The 22,878-nt window shown below is 41.9% G+C and overlaps 1 protein-coding gene and 1 long non-coding RNA gene across 3 annotated transcripts in view; one reads left to right on the plus strand and one right to left on the minus strand.

Annotated features, from left to right (window-relative positions):
• elavl4 (ELAV like neuron-specific RNA binding protein 4) overlaps positions 1-22,878 on the plus strand; it is a 149,293-nt gene that overhangs the window by 9,872 nt on the left and 116,543 nt on the right. The gene's annotated exons all lie outside the window — the stretch shown is intronic.
• LOC138763812 (uncharacterized) lies at positions 3,775-12,742 on the minus strand. Its single transcript, XR_011357832.1, has 2 exons — positions 8,698-12,742; positions 3,775-4,170 (listed from the first exon to the last, which is right to left on the minus strand). It is a non-coding gene; the product is annotated as an uncharacterized lncRNA (long non-coding RNA).

Consider the following 22,878-nt stretch of genomic DNA (forward strand, 5'->3'; position numbering starts at 1 on the left):
ACTCGAGCAAAAACCATTTAAACATGTGCATGCCGTCCACGAGTGGGTTGTTGACGAACGGGATGACTATCGCTGCTGTGGCAGGGTCTAAGTTGCTGACCATGTGCCAGAACTTCATGTCCTCAGTTGTTATTCTTCACAGGGCAAACTGATTCTGAAAGTTGTAGCCAGCTACAATGGTGGCAAGTGGACGTTTAAAAACTGCTGCGGGAGATCCATTGGTGGCAATCACTTGGGCTATGGATGAATTGGCAGGATTCATCTTGCTGTGTGTTGTGGGTTCTAAAATATTAGAACCTGTTCGGGGTCATCACTGTAGCACTGCCGAAGGCAGAACTGCTGAAATAAATGCTGTCCACACCAAGCAAGGAAACCAGTCACTGTCGTTTATCTAAAACTCACGCGTTCCTTTTTAGGGGAGACGACAGGATCACAGGAGTGATGTCTTAATGCTGCTGTGAGGCCTGGCTGTTCCCCTGGTAATGCGTTCCTACAGCCTGGAATTTCTACACGCTGGGGGGAAGCCCCTGTGCCCTGCCGTGCAGGCTGTTTGCTACGGCGATGTGGCCCATTGTGTGCGGGATTGACCCCGGCCAGCTACAGCCAATCCAAATTCTTGAAGATGAATTAAAAAGTGCACTAAAATGTTCCAAATGTCCTTCCTTCGTTGCACTGGCCACTAAAATGTCATTGACGTAAATGAAAACATTGGTCATACCACGTCCTAAAGCATCCATCGGCAGTTGAAATGATTGAGCAGCATTCTTTAATCCAAATGACATTCGTAAAAATTCAAACAACCCAAATGGGGTAATAATTGCTGATTTTGGACTGTCTTCCGCTCTACGAGTACTTAGTGATAGCCACGCCCCAATCCTATTTTGGAGAAGATCTTTGCTCCATGCAAATTAGCCAAGAAATCCTGAATATGATCCAGAATGGTGGCATCATTAAGCCGCCTGTAATCTTCATGTGGTCGCCAACTTCCATTGTGTTTTGGGACCATATATAATGGGGATGCATTGGCTAAACACAGCTTCTCTGGAAGCAAGCAACGCGCTTTAGCATGGATAAATGTGGTGAGTAACACTGTGCTTTGCAGTGGAGGCAGAAAATTGTAGAGTTGTAATTTCAGGGAAATCTTCCAACATCCACTGGTCTACTTAATGTCTGAAGGTGCAGAGCAGGGGTATAGGAGTCTGCCAGAGGGATGGTCTGAAAAGTAGTTCCATCTATTACCTGACACCCTTTTTTAGTCAACGAGGATGAATGAGCCTGAAGAAAATCTACCCAGCAAAGCACAGGATACTTTTCCTCTAATAAATGCCCAAGTGTAAAGATGATTCTCAAACTTGACATTCATCTTCCTGGTGCCAAAGGTCAGATTGTTGCAGCTGTTAACTGCTCGTATTTGCAGGTCTGGGGTAGAATGCATGTGTGAAAACTGGTGGATGGAATTACACTAACTTCGGAACCCATGACCACCAGAAATTTTCACTGGGACAACTGGTCTCATATATACAGTAGGTTTGCAGGTTTTTCGCCAACTGCCACAGTCCTTACTGGTAGTTGGCCTGGGCATTTCCCACAAACAAGCAAGGTGGAAAGCGCTTGAGGGCATTTACTCTCCAATGTCTGTGATAACACCAAGATGAGATGTCTAAAGTTGTTTGTCCATTTTGGGGTGTTTGCAAATTGTACAAGAGTGGAGGGGTTGCTTGCAGAGACTTGTCTTTCCTTGCTGTCCTTTTAAGCCAACCATAGAATGTCTGCCTCTGCTGCTACAGCCCTTGTGTCTTCAAATAAACACTTGGATAACAAGAGCATAATATCATCAGGCATTCGCTCTAAAAATAGCTTCTCAAATCACATATTGGGACTTTCGCCAGCTGCCAGGAACAGCATTTCATCCATTAATTCTAAAGGGGCGCAGTCTCCCAACCCATCGAGATGTAGTAGCTTTGCTGCCCTTTCCCTACAGGACATACCATAGACTCGTATTAAAAGTGCTTTAACAGCATCATACTTACTGGTATGTGGTGGATCATGTGGGAAGTTGCTGACCCTCTTGGACCAGGGCACCTTGATAATCAACCTATAATGGAAGGATGTGCAAATCGATGCTGATGGCAAGCTGCTCTTTTGTGATGTGTCAAGAGGACATCCACGGTCCAGCTTTGTGGAGATGTCACATTTTTTATTTTGTCCAGTCTTTTCATCCATCAGATCGACTGTTCATCTGATTTCAGACATATTTGTTTGGCACAGTCTGAAGAAGGATTTCATGCAAATGGCCAAATCTTGTGTAGCTTGCAAAATCCATCGGCATATAAAAGCACTGCTACAACCCTTCCCACCGGTAACTTGCTGCTTCAGTCATGTCCATGTGTACATTGTGAGATCTATTTCAGTTTCATGAGGCTATCACTACCTCTTCACAGTAATTGATAGGTTTATGAGATGGCCTGAGGCAGTCCCCATAGCAGATGCTTCTATGGACTCTTGTGCACGAGCATTCCTTAATTCTTGGGTGACTCGCTTCGGTCTACCAGCACGCATCACTTCTGGCAGAGGACCTCAGTTTGCATCTTCGTTATGGATGGCAGTATCTCAGCTACTCAGCTCTAGGCTTCATTACATAAGCTCCTACCACCCGCAATCCAACAGGATGGTAGAACAATTCCATCATCACCTTAAATCAGCCTTAATAGCCCATTTGGACAGTCCCAACTGGGCAGATGAATTGCCATGGGTGTTGCTTGGCATTAGGACAACTCCAAAAAAGGATTTTCACACTTTATCTGTGGAACTTGTATACTGCATGCCTTTGATCCCAGGGGAATTTGTTCCACATGATCATGTGCTGGATTGATGAAGATCACAAGGAGCTGCTGAGCAAACTAAGGGATAATGTAGGCAAATTATCTCCTGTACCAGCATCATCAGATGGCAAACATGTTTTCTTTGTACCACACAAACTGAAGGACTGTGAATACATGTTCGTACATAGAGGATCATATGGGCAGCTCTTGCAGATGCCATACGAGGGACCATACAGGGTGATAAGATGAACGAGGTCAGCCTGCATCTTGGACATTGCTGGGCACCCTGTTATTCACAATTGACAGGCTTAAACCTGCCCATGTTGACAAAACTGCCCTTATTCAACAGCCAGCAGTCCATTGTAGGGGTGGACTTCCCAAAAAATTACCTGGTGATAGTGTCAGTTCTTTTTGGGGGGGACGGGGAGGGGTCAGCCTTATAGCGGTGCTATAGATAGACTACAGCTACAAGTCTAGTGAACCAGCACAGGACGTCATAATGCGGCATGTGTGGTTCAGTGTTTTTAAAAAAAATACACATGTGACTTAAGTAAACGAATTCTGATTTAGCTGCACTGTGTGCATCATTATTTTGTGTTCATCGGCCACCATTGGGTTTTCAGTGGCTACACTAATGTAATTTTTTTTTGGTTGTTTTTGTAGTGTTATTTTTGCAAAGTACCTATTTAGCTCCAGCAAGTAAAAAAATTTGGTGCATATGCGCATTTTATATGACAATAAATTCAGTATCATGCATTGATAATTTAGATGTAGAACTGGATGACTCATTAAAGATGGATTAATGGTCGGTGGGTGTTATTCTGGCTGGAGACCCGTGCCCAGTGCTATATATATTATATATACATTGTCCTCCGTAATGTTTGAGACAAAGACATTTATTTCTTTATTTGCTCTGCAGTTTTCAATTTGTAATCAAACAATTCACATGTAATTACAATGCATATTGTAGATTTTATTTAAGATTATTTGTATACATTTTGCTTTGACCATGTATAAATTACAGCACTTTTGATACATTGATCCTTCATTTCAGGGCACCATAATGTTTGGGGACATTTGGCTTCACAGGTGCTTGTGAGTACTCGGGTATGTTTATTTGCTTCATTGGTGTGATACATGAGCTCACCAGTACACTCTTTCTTAATGATGATGTTCCAGACAGTTGATTTTAGTAATCCTAAGTTTGGGCAATGTCTCTTACTATTGTTTCTCAGCCTCATAGTGGCTTCTACGATTTTCATTGGCACAAGTCTTGTCCACATGTTGAAAAATGACAACCACAGCCACCAAAGTTGATCAAAGGCTTAGAAGCCTAGCACTCTTGTACCTGCACCAATGAAACAAATAAACTTATTTGAGTGCCCATAAACACCTGTGAAGCTAAATGTCCTAAGAATTATGATGCCATGAAAGGATTGGACTATGTATAAAAAATGCTATAATTTTTATTGGTCAAAGCAAAATTTATACAAATAACCTTGAATAAAATCTTGCAATGTGCACTTTAATTACATGTTAATTGTTTGATTACAAATTGAAAACTCCAGAGCACAGGGGCAAATAAAGGAAAAGTGTCTGTCTCAAACTTTATGGAGGACACACTATATTTTCGGTGTATAAGTCAACCTTCAGATAAGTCGGGTTCCCACTTTCAGTCTCATTTTCATGGTTTTATCATATAAGTTGATCCCCCCCACCCCCACAAAATTGCAATGACGAGCTGTTGGGCATTGCCTGAGAGTGGTTGTTATCATGGAGCCTCCACCAAAACGATGAAAGACAGAAGCAAGTTGTAAGTTAAAAGTAATAGAAATGGCCAAGAAATCCAGTAACTGTGCCAGCTGTGAGAAAATTTGAGATACTGTAGACGAGAAGTTGGTAAGAGATAAAGAAAGAAAAAAGATATTTTAAGGAAAATACCAAAGAAGCAATGTTCAATGAGAAGAGGACTCCTTTGTTAGTCAGAGTTGGAAAATCACATATCAGGATGGGAATGTGAACAGAGGCAAGATTGCTACATAGTCATGCAAAATAAAATAAAAGCATAAAAGTTGCACCTAGTACGCAGTAAAAATTTTGAAGCTACAGTAAACTGGTGCAACAGTTTCATGAACAGGAAAAGTCTGATATTATGACAAAAAAACAAAAATTTCTCAAACTGCCAAAAGATCATAATCATAAAGTTATGTTTCACCAGTTTATTATACGTAACTGGCAGAAACACCAGTTTGTATTGAGAAATATTGGAAACATGGACAAAACCCCCATGAATTTTGACATGTTAGGCTAAAAAACAATGGAATGTAAAGGTGGGATGGAAGAGCTCTCCATGAAGATTGATTAAAAGACCGATTTTAAAGTCATCAAATAAAAACTTTTATGTGCTAAAAGCAAAAGATTCACGGGTAAGAAGAACAAGACCCAGAAAAACAAAACTGAAGAAGCTCAAAAGTCACCAAGATGGTCGGCAGAAAGTCCACAAGGGAGTGATGAAGAAGGTACAGCCACAAAGTCGAGACAAACCCAAGGAGGTCGTCGCAGGATTTCCAAAACATGATAGAAACCATGGAAGTTCTGAGTGAACAATTCTCCAAGGTGGAAAATGTACTAAGAGATGAGGCAGGAAAAATAACTGTGATGGCGATGGTGATTGAAGACCAAATTAAAAACTCTGGAGAAGTAGAAATCGGATAAACAACTGCTGCTGGACAAAAGCGACCACCTAGAAAACTTCAGCAGAAGAAATAATGTCTGAACCAAAGGGAATTATCCAGTGAATTTCTTTGAAGAGTGGATCCCATGGGCGCTGAGAGTGGGGAAAGTTCAAGGAAAAACTACTTAGAGAGCACATCACACCCTCGGCCCCAGGAGAGCAGATGACCAAAGACCACGAACGGTCCTGGTAAGATTTTTGAGTTACCAGGATCGGGAGGCAACATTAAAAGCAGCAGTGGAGTGTGCCAGGGAAAACTGTTTCCTTTAAAACAGTAAAGGAAGAAGAGACCCAAGAATAGATGGCAGAAAAAATAAAAAGAAAGAAGAACAAAGATGAAGAGAACTGTAAATGATAAAAATTGGATAGAAACTAAAACGAGAGTTATATTTTTGAACTATCTTTTATTGGTTATTTAAAGTAATAATGAAATATGTATAGAGTGCTCAACAGAAAGTTAAATATTTAGCAAAATAGTAGCAGGGTGGATACTCCAATTTAAGAGGGTTAATTGCAGCAGAGAGAGAATTTTTTTCAAAATGCCACTGAAACTAAAGGGAGGGGCTCTTCTTTGAACAATACTGTGGATTTCTTCACAGGCTTCTGGGGTTTCTGATTATGTCATCATCAGAGCAGGGGCAATACTTGTGTTTGTTAACAAGGGAAAATCACTTTACCATATAAATCAGCAAAAGAGTCAGATGATTGAGCTGAATATGTACAAATGTAAATATGAACACAACATTAAAATTTATTAGTTATAATTTTAAAGAGTTTTGGCACAATTTTTTAAAAAAAATTAAAGGCAGATAGAGTTTTTCAACAGGAAATGCATCTTACAAAATTGGAACAAATAGGGACTGGGTAGGATGAGTTATATCTTTTAATACCAAACCAAGAGGGAGTAGCAATTTTAATAAATAAAAATATACTGGTGTTGGTCAAAGGCACATCGATTGACCAAGCAAGAAGGTTTGTAATGGCACATTGTCGGACAGGTGCAGAATTCTGGACTCTCATGAAAATGCTCCAAATTTTGATGATGAATCCTTTATACAAAATGACTTTTTTTAAAACAGTAGATGGTAGACAAACTAATTGAAGGAGATTTTAATTTTTAAAATCCTTGATAAATCAGCAAGGATAGTAACAAATGTAAAAAGCTGCAAAAGTCCCTATATTATGAAAGATTTAAACCTGATAGATGTATGGAGACTGTCACACCCCACGACGAGAGATTATTCATTTTGCTCAAAGGTTCACAATTCCTCTACAAGAATGGATTTGTTTTTAATGTCTGCACAATTGAAAAACAAGAGTGGTTGAAATAGAATATGTAGCCAGATTGCTCCCTGACCACACGCCTCTAGCGTTAATGATGCATGAGAAGTAAAAAAGTGTATACAGGTTGTGTCTTAATCCTATGCTGTTGAGAAGTACTGATTTCTGTATTTTATTAAGGAACAAATAGAATTGTTTTGCAAAACAAATCGACCCTCTACTAATGATAGTTTCCTAAAATGGGATACACTAAAAGCTTCTTTGAGGCCTGGAGAAGAAATAATAGAATTGGAAAAGGAATACCAGAGAATGGGTTTGAAATTAAAATACAAATTTTGGTAAATAAAAAATTGAAATATAATGCTTTACAAACGTAGAATAGAAAAAAAAACTTTTTTTAAAAGTAAAACTGAAATACTATGAATTGGGAGAGCATAAAGTTTTTTCATGGCAATTAAAGGCAGAGGAGACATCAAGGATGATAAATGCAATTCAAATAGCCTATCAAATTAACATATAATCAGAATACTATATAATACTATACAAAGCTGTATGAATCATACATGATAGGGAATTCTACTGAAATAAATGAATTTCTCTCGGTGATTGAACTGCCAACATTTGAAGATAGAGATCAGATGGAATTAGATGCCCCCTTCCCTAGAGAAGAGATCGAAAAAGCTTTGAATACATTAAAGTCAAATAAATTACTGGAAAATGTTGGTTTCCCACCCAAGTTTTACAGACAATTTAAAGATCTTTTGATGCCTCTCATTATTGGAGCTATTGAACCAGATGGTTGAAACTAAGAATTTTCTGCCTTCTCAACTGCTATTATTACGGTACCACTGAGGGGGGAAAAAACACCAGCTAAAACCTTCATACAAATCTATTTCCTTGTGTAATGCAGATTCCAAATTTTTGGCAAAATAAACTGATAAATTCAGATCAGATTGGTTTTGTGTTTTTTTTTAAAGATACTCTGCAGATAATTTGAGCAGATTACTTAATATAATTCATTTGGCCAAGTCTAAAGAAAATCCAAGTATACCTGTATCGTGAGATGCAGAAAAGGCATTTGATTGATTAGCGTGGCCATTCTTATTTAAAGTACTCAAAAAAAAATTGAAATGGGCCAAACATTTATTGATTGGATTAAAACTCTTATCATAAACCACAAGCCAAAATTATAACCAATGGCCAAATGTCATCGATGGTTCCTTTGAGTAGATCCAGCAGACAGGGGTGCCCATTGTCTCCAGGGCTCTTTGTTTTGGTGATTGAACCATTAGCATAAATTATAAGGAGAGATCCAATATAAATGGATTCAGAGTTGACCAGGAAGAGCTTAAAATTAATTTATTTTTAGATGATGTGCTGCTCTACTTATCAGACCCAGATGAGTCTTTGGCCAAACTACAGACCACACTGGAAAAATATAGGAGAGTCTCAGGTTACAAAATAAATTTGAAAAAAAGTGAAATTATGCCATTAACCCATTTTGACTGAAAGCTATCAAATAGAAGGCTGGTTTAAATGAAAAATGGATTGAATTAAATATTTAGGAATAATGGTGGATAATAACTTACAAAATCTGTACAAACTTAACTATCTCCCACTGCTTGAAAAGATAGAGGAGGATTTACAAAGATAGAAAGGGCTGCCTATTACCTTAATTGGAAAGGTTAATTGTGTGAAAATGAAAGTGATGCCAAGACTGCAATACCTCCTTCAATCTTTGCCCAAGAATTTTTTTAAGCTACTCAATGGTCATATAAGACTATTTCTTTGGAATAATAAAATGCCTAGAATCGCCATGGAGAAACTGACCTGGGAATATAAATTGGGAGGATTGATTACCTGAATTTAAAATATATAGCAGCCAGGCGAAGTTCCTCTCATCCATTTTCGAAGAAGAGAACTCTCCTTCGTGGATCCACATGAGACTACTGTGGCGATTGCAGGAGCTAAAGGAAATCTCTCCTACCATACTGATGGTCATTAATGACTTTTTATTCAAATTCAGCACACCCCTTTAAGGGCAACATGAGCTCAGTCACCTGGTGCATTGTGATGTCATAACCGCTGCCCAGAGCATGCACTGGAATGGATACTGGAGTCTGAGAGAAACCTCTGAGGACACCATTTCCCCATGGCTGCCCCGCCACATGGCAATATAAGCAGGGCCAGTTTCCCATGAGATTGTGCACCACCACACAACCCCCCCCCCCCCCAGAATTGGCTACACGTCCTGTCGTTTTGACAGCTGGCCCCAGCGCTTGGGCGCGGCTGTCTGCACCGGCTGTGATAAGTCTAAATGAGAAGCTTTTAAGGGGTCCACAGTGAACAGTGACCCCCACATCTAAAGTCAAAGTCCCACCCGACCGCCGGAGAACCTTGTATTGCCCTTCATATGGGCGCTGTAGTGGGGGCTTCTGTGATCCTTTCCGGATTATCACAAACTGCACCACATCCAGATCTTTCGGTCGATGAGATTGGTTGGGTGCCGTGGTGCGATGGGGGAGGCAGGGTTAGGTTACCCAGTCGTTTACGGAGGTCCACGAGCTGCTCACCTTTGTTGTGCATCGTCTCGGCCTCCGGGCCGAAGAATTTACCAGCAGGGAGAGTGGCTTGCAGGTCCTCCTTGGGCACCGTCCTAATCCCAAGGAGAACCCAGGGCAATTCGTCCACCCAGTCAGGGCTGGAAAGTCTTTCCATCAGAGCGGACTTTCAGTGTCGGTGGAACCTCTCTTCCAACCCGTTAGACTGTGGGTGGTAGGCTGTGGTATGGTGCAGTGTTACCCCTAAAAGCCTTGCCAGCTGCGACCATAGTGCGGATGTAAATTGAGTGCCTCTGTCACTCATGAAATGAGTGATCCACTGGCTGATCAGGGCTCTAGCACAGGTCTCTGCTGATGCCTCACGGACCGGGATGGCTTCCGGCCACCTGGTTGCTCTGTCCATTATGGTAAACAGGTACCATGACTCCCTGGACACCAGCAAGGGGCCCACAACATCCACGTGGATATGCTGGAACCTCCCTGTTGCCAAGTTGATATGTTGGAACGGGACTGCGTATGCCTGTGGATTTTAGACGTCTGGCATCTGATGCAGTTGCGGGTTTGTGCTGCCACCTCCTTCTTGAGGCCACGCCAGACAAACCACTGTGCCACCATATGCATGGCAGTCTTTACTGAGGGGTGGGCGAGATTGTGGATAGAGCTGACGACCCTAGCCCTCCACTCCTGTGGGACTACCGGGCGGGGTGAGACAGAGGAGGAGTCGCAGAGCAGCAGCTGGGTAGAGTCAGGATATCCTCGAGCTGGAGACCTGAGATGGCAGTCTGGAGAGCTTGAATTTTGGCATCGTGCTGCTGGGCCTGCGCTAGTTGTGCATAGTCGAGGCCAGGAGCTAGCATGCTGATGGCCAGGCAGGAGAGCGCATCCGCGACTACATTGTCCTTGCCCGCCCGGTGCCAGATGTCTGAAGTGAATTTGAACACATAGGACAGGTGGTGCTGTTGCCTGGCCAACCACGGGTCCTTGGCCATAGTCAGTGCTTGGGTGAAGGGATTGTGATCGTTAAAAATGGTGAAAGTTCTGCCCTCTAAGAATGCAGTATTTAAGCTCCGGCGGCTGCAACTGCTTTCTGAAAAAGGCCAGCGGGTGCCACTGCTCGTCCAGCCACTGTTCCAGTACTCCCCCGACCAGTGTGGCGGAAGTGTCAACCGAGAGCGCCGTGTGTGCTTCCGGGCGCGGGTGCACCAACAAATTTGCCTCTGCGAGGGCCTATTTCATTGCAGCAAAGGTCTCATCTGTCTCCTCCGACCAGGCCAGGGTCCTCTCTTTCGTCACGATCAGCGCGAAAAGAGGACACATTATGTGGGTGGCGTTGGGGATGAATCTATGGTAAAAATTTACCATTCCTACAAATTCCTGCAGGCCCTTGAGAGAGGAGATTTTGGGAAAATGCTGGACAGCTTCCACTTTCTCCGGTGCTGGATCTGCCCCAGATACTGAGATGGTGTGCCCCAGGAACTGCAATGTCTGTTTCCCAAACTGCCATTTGGCCTTGTTGACCGTGAGGCTGAATTCTGCCGGCCGGGCGAACAAGGTACGGAGATGGGCCTTGCTCTTCGCCGCTGCAGCTGGCTACCAGGATGTTATCTTGGTAGATAAAGACAAAGTCCAAATCCTTACCCATTGCATCCACGAGGCGCTGGAATGTCTGGGCCGTGTTTTTCAACCCGAATGGCATCCGGAGGAATTCGAACAAGCCTAAAGGGGTGATAATGGCAGTCTTTCCAACATCATTGGGGTGGACTGGGATCTAGTGGTATCCACGCACCAGATAGACTTTTGAAAATAATCGTGCACTATGGAGATTGGCTGCGAAGTCCTGGATAGGGGGATCGGGCACCTGTCTGGAGTCGTGGCATCATTTAGCCGTCTGTAGTCTCCACAAGGCCTCCAACCCCCTGATGACTTCGGGACCACGTGCAGTGGCACTGCCTAAGTGCTGTCCGACCCCTGAATAATGCCCAACTCCTGGAGCCTGGAGAATTCCTCCTTTGCCTATTTTAGCTTCTCCGGTGGCAGCTGTCTATCTCTGGTGTGCAGTCGGGGGCCTTTTGTGGAGATGTGATGGAAAACTTCATGGCGGTGGGGAGGCGACATCGAACTGTGGCTCCAGGATGGCAGAGAACTCACTGAGGATCTCGGCGAACTGTGGCGGTGGCTACCATGGTGATTTTGGGTCTGTCGTTGTCCGCTGTGCCCAGGTGCACCGAGCGAAAGGTGTGGGCATTTAGCAGCCTCTGCCCCTCACGTCCACCAGCAGACAGTGAGCCCTTAGGAAGTCAGCCCCTAACAGCGCGGTGCCCATCGAGTCCAGGTCGAGCCTCCAAGTGAACTTTTCATCCTCAATCTGTATCTGTGCCCTACATGTGCCATAGGTCTTGATTGTGGAGCCATTGGCAGCCTGCAGGATTGGGGGACCAGATTAGAGTTTCCAGCACTGTAGGGGGGAGGGTGCTCAGCTCGGCCCCTGTATCCACCAGGAACTGGCGGCCTGTGGACTTGTCAGTGATGTAAAGGAGGCTAATCACATGGCTAACCATGGCAGCCATCAACGGCGGTTGGCCTGGCCGTTCCCCTGGAAGTCGCAGGGCTGGCTAGAAGTCGCAGGGCTGACGGCACTTGCGGGCTTTCACTCCCCAGCGCTGGTGATAAAAGTAGCATGTTCACTGGCTTGTGCTTGGGGGTATCCTGCAGACATTGGGGCCCCAGCTTGGAGACTTGGCTGAGGGCTGTCTCATTCTCTTGTTTTGCGTGCCAGAGAGCATCTGCCTGGGCTGTGGCCTTGCGGTGGTCGGAAAAATCCTCTTCAGGCAGGTGGAGCAGACTATCTTTTGGCATCTGTTCAAGGACTATCTGACGGAAGAGGAAACACAGTTCATGATCCTCCACCGGGGCCATCATTTCGTCCATGAGGGCTGAGGGGCTGTGATCCCCCATCCCATCCAGGTGTAAGAGCCTGGAAGCACGTTGCTGGAGTGTGAGGCCAAACTTCCCCAGAAGAAGATTTTTGAGGGCACTATACTTGCCCACTGCTGGTGGCCGGTGAATGATGTCGTCCACCCTCGCCGCCGTGTCCTGGTCCAGCGTGCCCATGATGTGGTAAAATTTTGTGGCAATGGCTGAGATGTTGTGGAGGTGGAATTGTGCCTCCGCCTGCCCGAACCATGTCGGTGGGTGATGGAGCCAGAAGGGGGGAAGTTTAAGGGCTACAGCATTCACCTTGGCTGTGTCCATCGTTCGCTGGGTCCAGATAGACATCTGGGTCCGTCGGGGTCACCACTGTGGTGATTGCAGGAGCCGAAGGAAATCACTACTACTACACCGATGGTCATTAACGACTGTTTTTATTCAAATTCAACATGCCCCTTTAAGGGCAACATGAGCTCAGTCACCTGGTGCATTGTGATGTCATAATCACTGCTGGAAGGGATGCTGGAGACAGAGAAAAACCTCTGATGATGCCATTTCCCCATGGCTGCCCCGCAACATGGCGATACAAGCGGAGCTGGTTCACTATGAGGATGTGTGCTGCCACATTACATACAATGTGAGAGGGTGCAGCAAAGGATTTTATTTATAAATGGAATGTCAAATTAATATTTTTTTAAAAACATTCTAATACATCTGATTAAAATCTGGCATGAAATTAATATATATTTGGGAGATAATATGTAAAATTAGAGTAGGTTTCAAACATACATGCATTTTAAAATAGATCTTATTTGAAATACTGAAGAATTCATATTCAGAGGACTTTACAGAAACTATGGAGAATACTATGCACATTTCACAAGTAGGTGCTAATTGAAATGACATCATAAAATGAATAGACCATTGTTTTGGACTGGAGACACCTTGGCTGTTTGCAAGTATCTACAGAGTGCTCACAGAAAGGTTACTCCTGGGTTTTGTTTACCTAAAGCAACAGATAGGAGCAGAAGGAGAACTGTTGTTTGCTGAAGAAGGTGGGGGTTTTTGTAAGTGAGAGAGTCACTTGGGCTTTCTGGCAGTTGGAGAGAGAGAGACAGACAGACAGACAGCTAGCTGAAACAAGCCAGGAGAAGCTTGTTGGAACTGAAACAAATTCCAGAGTGGCAGATGGCTGAAAGTGCTATCTGTCTGATGTTTCTCTTGGAATAAATGAAACAGAAAGGAACTCTGTCATAGCCTGAAAGAAAGAGGTTATCATCTGGAGAACCCTGATGGGGAAAGTTTCATCAGCAAGTCATTGAGGTGACTAATGGTGGTACCTCAGTTGTGGAAATCCTGGAACAACAAATCTCTCTCTGCAAACACTACAAGAACCTTCCTGAGTGGTAAACATTTACCTTTCGAGCACCAAAGCCTGGTGAACTTTATACATGTTAAATTCTGTGCACAGTATAAATATTGCCTGCAACCAGAGAACTTGGAAGAGTGAGAAGTGAGATTGAACTGTGAACCAAAGAACTTTTCTTTAATTTACACACATTACATACACTTGCACTAGAATTAGAAGGGGGTTAAGTTGGATTTAGTTAAGTTAATAGAGAAAAGTTAAAGTTTGATTCTGTTTTCATGTTTAAAGATAATTAAAAACAACTTTTGTTTACGTAACCATTTGTCGTGGTGAATATATTTTGATGCTGGGTTTTGGGATCCTTTGGGCTCATAACAATTGGAAAAAAAGTGGGAACATTGTGCCAGAATGAACCCATGAACTTCGGTAATAGAATTTGAATATTTGGCATGAGAAAGGAATTTGAAGATTGCTATGAAGAAAGGCTATTTATGTCCTTGGAAAATCTTAAACAAGTATAATGGAACTGTCCACTGCTTTCTTCTGTTGAGGCCCTTTTTGCGAGATAGGGTCCCACAATGGCCCCGCCCTCAAGTAATGAAGTGGAGGGGATGCTTTGAGTGGGAGCTAAGCCTATATTCATAACTAGGATGTATTCTGCTCTCCAAGGCGAAAATATTAAGCCAGACCTACAAAGGTCGAGGGAGAGGTGGGTGTCAGATCTAGGTGTTTGGACAGTATGACATCAATGATTAATGCAAGATATAACCTGGTCCAATATTATTTTCTACATTAACTATATCTTATGCCACAAATTACATAAATCAAAATTGGAACCTTCCTACGTTCTACATGGTCATGTGTGAAGATAAGATCCTTCTAGCATGATACTGCTGAAACACTAACAGGACTGACCTTCACTTATGATCCAGAGCTGTACCTTCTGGGCAACTTTATGGATGTGAGTAATAAGTTGACTAAGTTTCAAATCTGTTTTGATCAGGTGGCCCTGGCTGTGGCCAAGAAGTGTATACCGATCACTTGGAAGTCTGACTCTCATCTATTTATTGTTTGATTGGCTGGGCAGCTGCGCAGTTATATACCCATGGAGAAAATTACTTATAACTTAAAAATTAAATATGGCACTTTCTTTAAGAAATGGCAACCATATTTAGATTATATATGGGTCCAATTGTAAATTTGCCCCTTCAATCTATGTAAAGATTTGATATCCCACAAAAAGAACCATGAAAAAAAACGAGAGCTCTGACAGTACATAAAGTTATATTCTTGTATTTTCAGGTAGGGGAGGGGAAAAAGGGGAATTTTTTTTCCTTTTGTTTGTGAACATTTAATATATATTTGAAATGTATCAAAGTTTAAAGACTGAATTAATATAATTATGTAAAAATAATGGAAAAATAGTTTATTTTTAAATTGTTCTTATATTCTAGTAACATGAAAATTTGTTGTAGTTATGTGTGTGTGTATTTAAAAAAAGTGTAGAGAGAGAAAAAAATATATATATAGCTGGCACTTCCTGGGAAATAATACACTCAGTTGTTGACTACATGTTTGAAGTAAAATACCCAAAAAACATTTTAGTAATTCTGCATAAATATATTTTCTGTTTCTGTTTGTCTGGAGGCCTGAGCACTGAGGCGGGCCTGGTGTTGCTGCTCTGTTTCCCACTGCCTGCTCCTTGTTTGTCTGGAGGCCTGAGCACTGAGGCGGGCCTGGTGTTGCTGTTCTGTTTCCCGCTGCCTGCCCCTTGCCTGTCTGGAGGTCTGAACACTGAGACGGGCATATCACTTCTGTTCTGTTTCCCGCTGCCTGACTCTTGCCTGTCTGGAGGCCTGAGCACTGAGACAGGCATACCGCTGCTGTTCTGTTTCCTGCTGCATGCTCCTTGTTTGTCTGGAGGCCTGAGCACTGAGGCAGGCTTGGTGTTGCTGTTCTGTTTCCCGCTGCCTGCCCCTTGCCTGCATGGAGGTCTGAACAATGAGATGGGCATATCACTGCTGTTCTGTTTCCTGCTGCCTGCTTCTTGCATGTCTGGAAGCATCAACAGTGAGGCGAGACTGATGTTCCTCTGCTGTCTCTTGATTTCTCTTTTGTCTAACTCTACGGACCTGTGAAAAGCTTCTGCCACTGCTGCTTCAATTTTCTTTTTTTTGTTTGGCCCATATTAAACTGTGTTTAGTTTCTGAATGTGCATTGCTGCACAGCTCTGTAACTAATTGAGGTGTCCCTGGTACATTCATTTTTTTAACATTTTGACCTTAATGGTTAAATTCAATATGGTCATGACATTCAGCATCAAATGTTACCCTTATTGAACCTCCTTGGTCATCTCTAGAATGCTCTATATTGATTTGCATTGTTACAAGCCCAGAGGACCCCAAAACCAAGGAGCAATAGATATTCACTAAGACAAATGGTTACTTAAACAAAAGTTGCTTTTAATTATCTTTCAACATGAAAACAGAATAACACTTTAGCTTATTACTATTGACTTAACGAACCTAACTTAATCCCCTTCTAATTCTAAGCGCATGTGTATGTAATGTGTGTGTGTGTTTGTGTGTGTGTGTAAGATCAGAAAAGTTCTTTGATTCACAGTCCGATTTCACTTCTCATTCCTCCAAGTTCACTGGTTGCAGACAATTCTTATGCTGTGCACAGAATTTAACATTTATAAAGTTCACCAGGCTTTGGTGCTTGAAAGGTAAATGGCTACCACTCAGGAAGGTTCTTGTTGGTTTTCAGAGAGATTTGTTTTATGCTGGACACCCAGCCACTTCAGTGTCTTGCCAAAGAAACTTGCCCCCTTGGTGTTCTCCAGATGATGACCTTTCTTTCAAGTCACCACAGAGTGCCTTTTGTTTCTCTAATTCCAAATGAAACATTACACAGCCAGTCCTCTCCTCTTGCATGAACCACAAGGGCTTTGACCAGGCTGAACTAAGCACTCACAACCCATCTTCCAAAATGGGGTTTTCCACAATTTTGCCAGCTTGTCCTGTTGCAGTTCCAGTTGCTCCTGCTGAATCTAAAACTGATTTCTCTTTCTCTCTCCATCTCTCTGAGAGAAAGCCTGTTTGACTCTCTGCTTGCAAAACCACATGACCCTCCTAGGACAGCAAGTTCCACTCTAGACAGAAGGTGGCTCCGACAGGTTCTTTCATCTGTTGCCTTTTTGTAAACAACAATCCATTAGTGAAGTCACTTTGGCACTCTGCAAAGCTCTTGCAAAGACTATTGGCCCCGACATGTCTAGCATGTGGCAGAGCTCCATTATTTTAAATAAGATCTGTTTTAAAGTGTTTGTATGTGACTAACAGATCTTTCCCAATTTACCACCCAAAACATATGTATATGCTCTGTCACAGCATGGAGAACAGACAAACAAACCAACAGACAGACATACATGTACAAATATATATTAGACTAATAGGATACCCAGCGTTGCCCGCGAAATAAAACATTCGGGCTTGGTGTTGTTCCTCAGTTTCCTGCTGTCTGCACCTAGTCTGGAGGCCTGAGCACTGAGGCGGGCCTGGGTGTTCCTGTTCTGTTTCCCTCTGCCTGCCCTTGCCTACCTGGAGGCCTGAGCTCTGAGGCTGGCCTGGATGTTGCTGTTCTGTTTCCATCTGCCTGCTCCTTGTTTGTCTGGAGGCCTGAGCACTGAGGCAGGCCTGGGTGTTCCTGTTCTGTTTCCCTCTGCCTGCCCCTTGCCGACCTGAAGGCCTGAGCACTGAGGCAGGCCTGGGTGTTGCTGTTCTATTTCCCTCTGCCTGCCCCTTGCCTACCTGGAGGACTGAGCACTGAGATGGGCATATCATTGCTGTTCTGTTTCCTGCTCTCTACTCCTTGCATGACTGTAAGCATCAATAGTGAGGCAAGAACATAGACTGATGTTCCTCTGTTGTCTCTTGATTTCTCATTTGTCTCACTACAGTGGCTCATGAAGATCTTCTGCCAGTGTTACTTTGCTTTTTTGGGCCCATATTGAACTTGGTTTGGCCATTTGTTCTTATTCTGAATCTTCATTGATGCACAGCCCTGAAACTAATTGAGATGTCCCTGGTCCAAGTTCGGTTTTTTTTTTGGAACTTCGTATGACCTTGAAAGTTAAATTCAATGTGGTCATGACATCCAGCATCAAATGTTACCCTTACTGAACCTCCTTGGACATTTCTAGAGTGCTCCATATTGATTTGCTTGGAGAACAGACAAACAAACACATACATGCACAAATATATATTTATATGTATAGAGAGTACACAGGGTAGAGTGGGGCGGCACGGTTTGCGTAGCGATTAGTGCAGTGCCTTTTTACAGTACCAGTGATTGGGACTTGAATCCCGAGCTGTCTGTAACAAGTTTGTACATTCTCCCTATGTATGTGTGGGTTTTCCCCAGGGGTTCTGGTTTCCTCCTACCATTCGAAACGTACTGGGGATGTGTGTAAATTGGGCAGCATGGACTTGTGTGCCGAAATGACCTGTTACCATGCTGTGATCTATTTTTTTTTAATTAGAGAGAGAGATAGATGTAAAGGGAAAGTAAACTTTCAAAAGTATTGATGTACAGAGGGTTCTGGAGGAAGTCCAGGTCCATAGCTAGTTAAAAGTGATCACCCAATTAGTTAGGATGGTAAAGAAGGTGCATAGTATGCTTGCTTTCAATGGGGAATGGCATTGAATAAAAAAGTAAGGAAATTGTGTTACAGTTATATAAAGCTTTTGTTCAGTCACACTTGGATTCTGGTTCAATTCTGGCCTCCCCATTACATGAAGGATGTGGATACTTTCAATAAGAGTACAAAAGAGATTTACCAGAATGTTGCCTAGATTAGAGGATATGAGCTATGAGGAGAGACTGAACAAACATGGTTGATTTCTCCTTCGGCATTTGAGGCTGAGGTGTGACCTGATGGAAGCTTATAAAATCATGAAGTTTAAAGATGTACAGGGCAAGATATTTGCAGAGTGATGGGTGCCTGGAATGGGCTGCCAAGAGTAGTGGTAGAAGCAGATACATTTAGATACATTGCATTTAGGAGACTTCTAGATTGAGATGAATATGAAGGGGATGCAGAGTTTAGGTTTGATTTAGGTATTGTGTTTGGCACAAACCTCTTAGCCAAAGAGCCCATTCCTGTGCTGTACTGTTCTATGCTCATAGAGCTACATTCAAAGAGCAGATACATCCTTGCATCTATAACTGAAAATAATCTGCTAGAAGAATTCAGGATGCAAAAGGGACATGTCGATGATCTAGGTCAAAACCTGCATTGGACAACAGGGGCAGGAAGAGGAAAAATGGTCAGTGTGTCGGGGTGTGGAACAGAAGGTGGTAGGTGACAGGTGGAACCAGATTGAGGAGAAGGGGCGGTAGGAAGAGATAAAGATGAACAAAGGGAAAGAGATCCTGTGTGGGATGATGGGAGTGGGAAAGGCACACAGAGGATTAGTTATCTGAAATTGGATAATTCAGAGTTTGTACTTCAGTATTGATTTGTAAGATAGCCAAGCAGAATATGAGATGTTTGGCCTCACTATGGTAGTGAAGAAGTTCAAGGACAGGCAGATCAATGTGGAAGGGAGAATTAAAATGATAAACAGCTGGAATCTCAAGATGATCATTGCAAACATGGCATAGGTGCTTCATGAGATGGTCATCTACCAGCCATTTCTCCTGGAAGCCACAGCACATTTAAGGTGGGGGGGGGGGGGAGTTCACGGACTGAAATCGTAAAATATTTTTATGTCATCGGTAGGAGAAGTACAGAAGAAACCAACCAAACTTAACTACTTCACAGGGAAGGGGATCCATAAACTTTGAGCAGAATCCAAAGGGGTCTATAACCAAAATAAGTTGAGAATGGCTCGAGTTTATATTTGGTTTATATGTCGAGGAGGCCAGATCAGAAGCACCAAATGCAATAGAGCAGTTTAGAGGAGGTAAATATGATCTCTGCCTCACTTGGAAGAGATGTTTAGAATCCTAGACTGTGATGAGGAAGGAAGTGAATGGGCAAATATTGCATTTCTTAATATTTCAGAGCAAGTGCCAGGGGATATGAATAGAGCGGGTGAGAAGGAATGAATGTATAAGGGTGTCTTAGAGATTGTGGCCCATGCAGAAAAGGATACAAATGGCAAAGACGTAACTGCTGAATTCTTAATTAAATTCATGTTCTGAATTTTTTTGAGAAACAGTTTTTAGTTTCTTCCAAATTGTTCATTATTTTAATGTTGTGCTGATACTTTTCTTGTCCTTGTCTATCCAAATTTAAATTTTTGATGATTACTTATCTTGACTTTGACCCAAAATGTATTTCACTTAAAATCTGCCAAAAATGGGTCCTTGTGCTTAAGAATCTAAAGTGTTTTCTTTGGCTTTTTATGCTCCCACTCTGCTCATGGTCTCACATTTTTTTAAGATATACAGCACAGTAACAGGCCATTTTGCTGCAAGAGCCTGATAAACCAATTAACCTACACGCCCACTACATTTTGAATGGTGGGAGGAAACTGGACCCCCCCAGGGAAATCACATGCAGACATGGGGAGAACATACAAACTCCTTATAGATAGCGCAGGATTCAAACCCAAGTCCCAATCACTGGCGCTCTAACAGCGTTGTGCTAACCAAGCCACCTGGTTTATGGAGAAAATCTACTAGCACTTGGTAATTTTTATTTGGTTCCCCTCAAACTCTGTGTTTTATGCTCACACTCCTAGATCCTAAAGCATCTTTTTATGCTCTTGTTTTAGCTCTGCTCAATAATTACTTTTTCCAATTGTATCTTTTGTTTACAGTTTGTTATCTGGATCCTTTACTTGGTTGCAAAGCTCCCTCCATCATGCTTACTCCAATATTCTCTGTAGTGTATGCACCCAAGCACTTGTCATTGTCCAACATTTCCTGAAAGAAATGGTTATCCTCTATCAATACTAAAAAATTTTAATATATGTGTGTAACCGTTAAAATGCTGTGGCATTGGTTCTTTATACGATTCTTCTTTAATCTTGGATAATTTTGTAAGCATTTTCCTTACCTTATTTTCACTCAATTCACCTTGTGTAAAACAGTAAAACTTCATTAATCTGGCATACAATTGTTGGAAAATTGTGACTGTTTGGAACCAAGCTCGCTCATTTGTCCAAATGTGTCTGGGGCCCAGGCTGTATGCCCGAATAAGCTCCAGATCACCAGGATGTCAGTTTGTGCTGAAACTGGCATCTTGTTTGCTTGTATATTTTCTACTCCTTGTAAATTTACCAGTACATTTATTATGTTGCTGTGTAGCCTATAGAAATATGAAATAAAAGCATGTTTGGGTATTAATTGGAGTAACTTCCCATCTTCCAGAAAATCTGCTAACCCAGCAGTACCAAAATTCGATAGATGCTGGATGATGAATATTTTACTATAATCTGATTTGTGGTATTAAATCCCTTGTAAATAACTTTCTGGTGGAATGATGTCGAAGGCAGAAATCCAAATGAGATGAGTGTTGTCTCTGTCTGCTAATAATAAAGTTCAATTCAAATGTGCAATCCCAAAGAAGTCCTTCATTTATTGTAATAAATATTGATGAGTTTTTACAATTGCTCTGCAAAAAGTAGTCCAATTAAAAAAAAACAACCACATCATATTTCTTCCTGATGGGAACTGAGTTGAAAGAATTCTAAAAGCACCAAATTTATCCTTTGAAACATCTATTTTATGACAACCAACTGTCAGCTGCAGGCTCGATTGTGGCTGACAAGTCTGATGCGGGACAGGACAAATAGTCTCAAAATTTTGGAAAGATATTTAAAAAAATATTGATTATACTTCTCTGCTCACAATTAAGAAGGACACCTTGAAGGTCTTGCTCTATGAACCAAAATCTAAGTTGACAACAAGCAAAATTTAAGGCAACTTGGAAGAATCTATCTGAGGAAACCATATATCTGATAAATTTACATAATAATTAAGATTAATAATACTAAAGTTAGAATAGCTTTGTACATAAATGTAACCAGCAAAATATGAAAGTACTTTTATGGCTTATACATACTGAAAATTTTGTGTAATTGTCCATAATAGTGCATCACCTGATTTTGTAATCTTCTGTCCAAATGGTATCTGCAACTATCCATCTCCATTGGCAGTTTTTCTTTTTCACTCAGAGGCTGGTGGGAGTGTGGAATAAGTTGCCATCTGATGTGGTGGTTGCAGACTTGATCTTGAGTTTTAAGAATAAATTGAATAGATACATGGATGGGAGATGTTTGGAGGATTACAGAATGGGAGCAGGTTATTGGGATTAGCTGAACAATGGTCAGCACAGCCAAGAAGGGCCAAATAGCCTGTTTCTGAGCTGTAGCATTCTATGGTTCTAGAGAGTTGAAGAGAACCGTTTCAAATTGCAAGCTATTTGTGCATAATCTGTAATGAAAAGTAACCACTGCTGCAGGAAAGTAATGTACAATAGCCAGCTGAATTCATCAAATCTGCCACGGGCTCTTCAGAACTTTAAAAGATCTACATTTTTGACAGTATTCGTCATGATTCAGACATAGATACCAAATGTGTCTTTTATTTCTTCTCCAGGAGAACATCCCAATAACTTGAGAAAAAAAATGTATGTCAAAACCTCATGCAAATGTTTACATGAGATTATTTAACTTGATAAAATATTGAGATCCACAGGCATTTCTGCGAAGAATTTCTTGTACATCCATCTTAGTTGGAATAATTTGATCATGTCCTCATTAACTGGAGCAAAGACCACCAAAGTTTATACTCCAAATATATGTTTATTATCTTCAATTGTTTTATCTTCTGCACTTTATTGTTAATGGATGAGAGAGAGAGAAGAGTTCAGAGTAAATGTCCAAGTAACCTACAAATAAATCTTCAGTTGATGTCTGACTTGCTAAAAGACCACTTTGATGTTGTGGAAAGGAGTTGGAGGTCTGAATGAAACAATCTGAAATTTATTTATGGAATTTTCCCCACTTAGCACCCAATTGGACATGATAAATACCATTTTGGAGACATTCTATGAGTGTAAGATGTTGTCAATTTATTTATTGAAAATTGTGAGCTGAATGATTATTAGCTGCTTCCTTATTGTGGGAAGATGTTCTTTCTGCTGCTTCCAAAATAATGTTTTCAAGA

Source organism: Narcine bancroftii, chromosome 5 (assembly GCF_036971445.1).
Source record: "Narcine bancroftii isolate sNarBan1 chromosome 5, sNarBan1.hap1, whole genome shotgun sequence".
Taxonomy (NCBI): Eukaryota; Metazoa; Chordata; class Chondrichthyes; order Torpediniformes; family Narcinidae; genus Narcine; species Narcine bancroftii.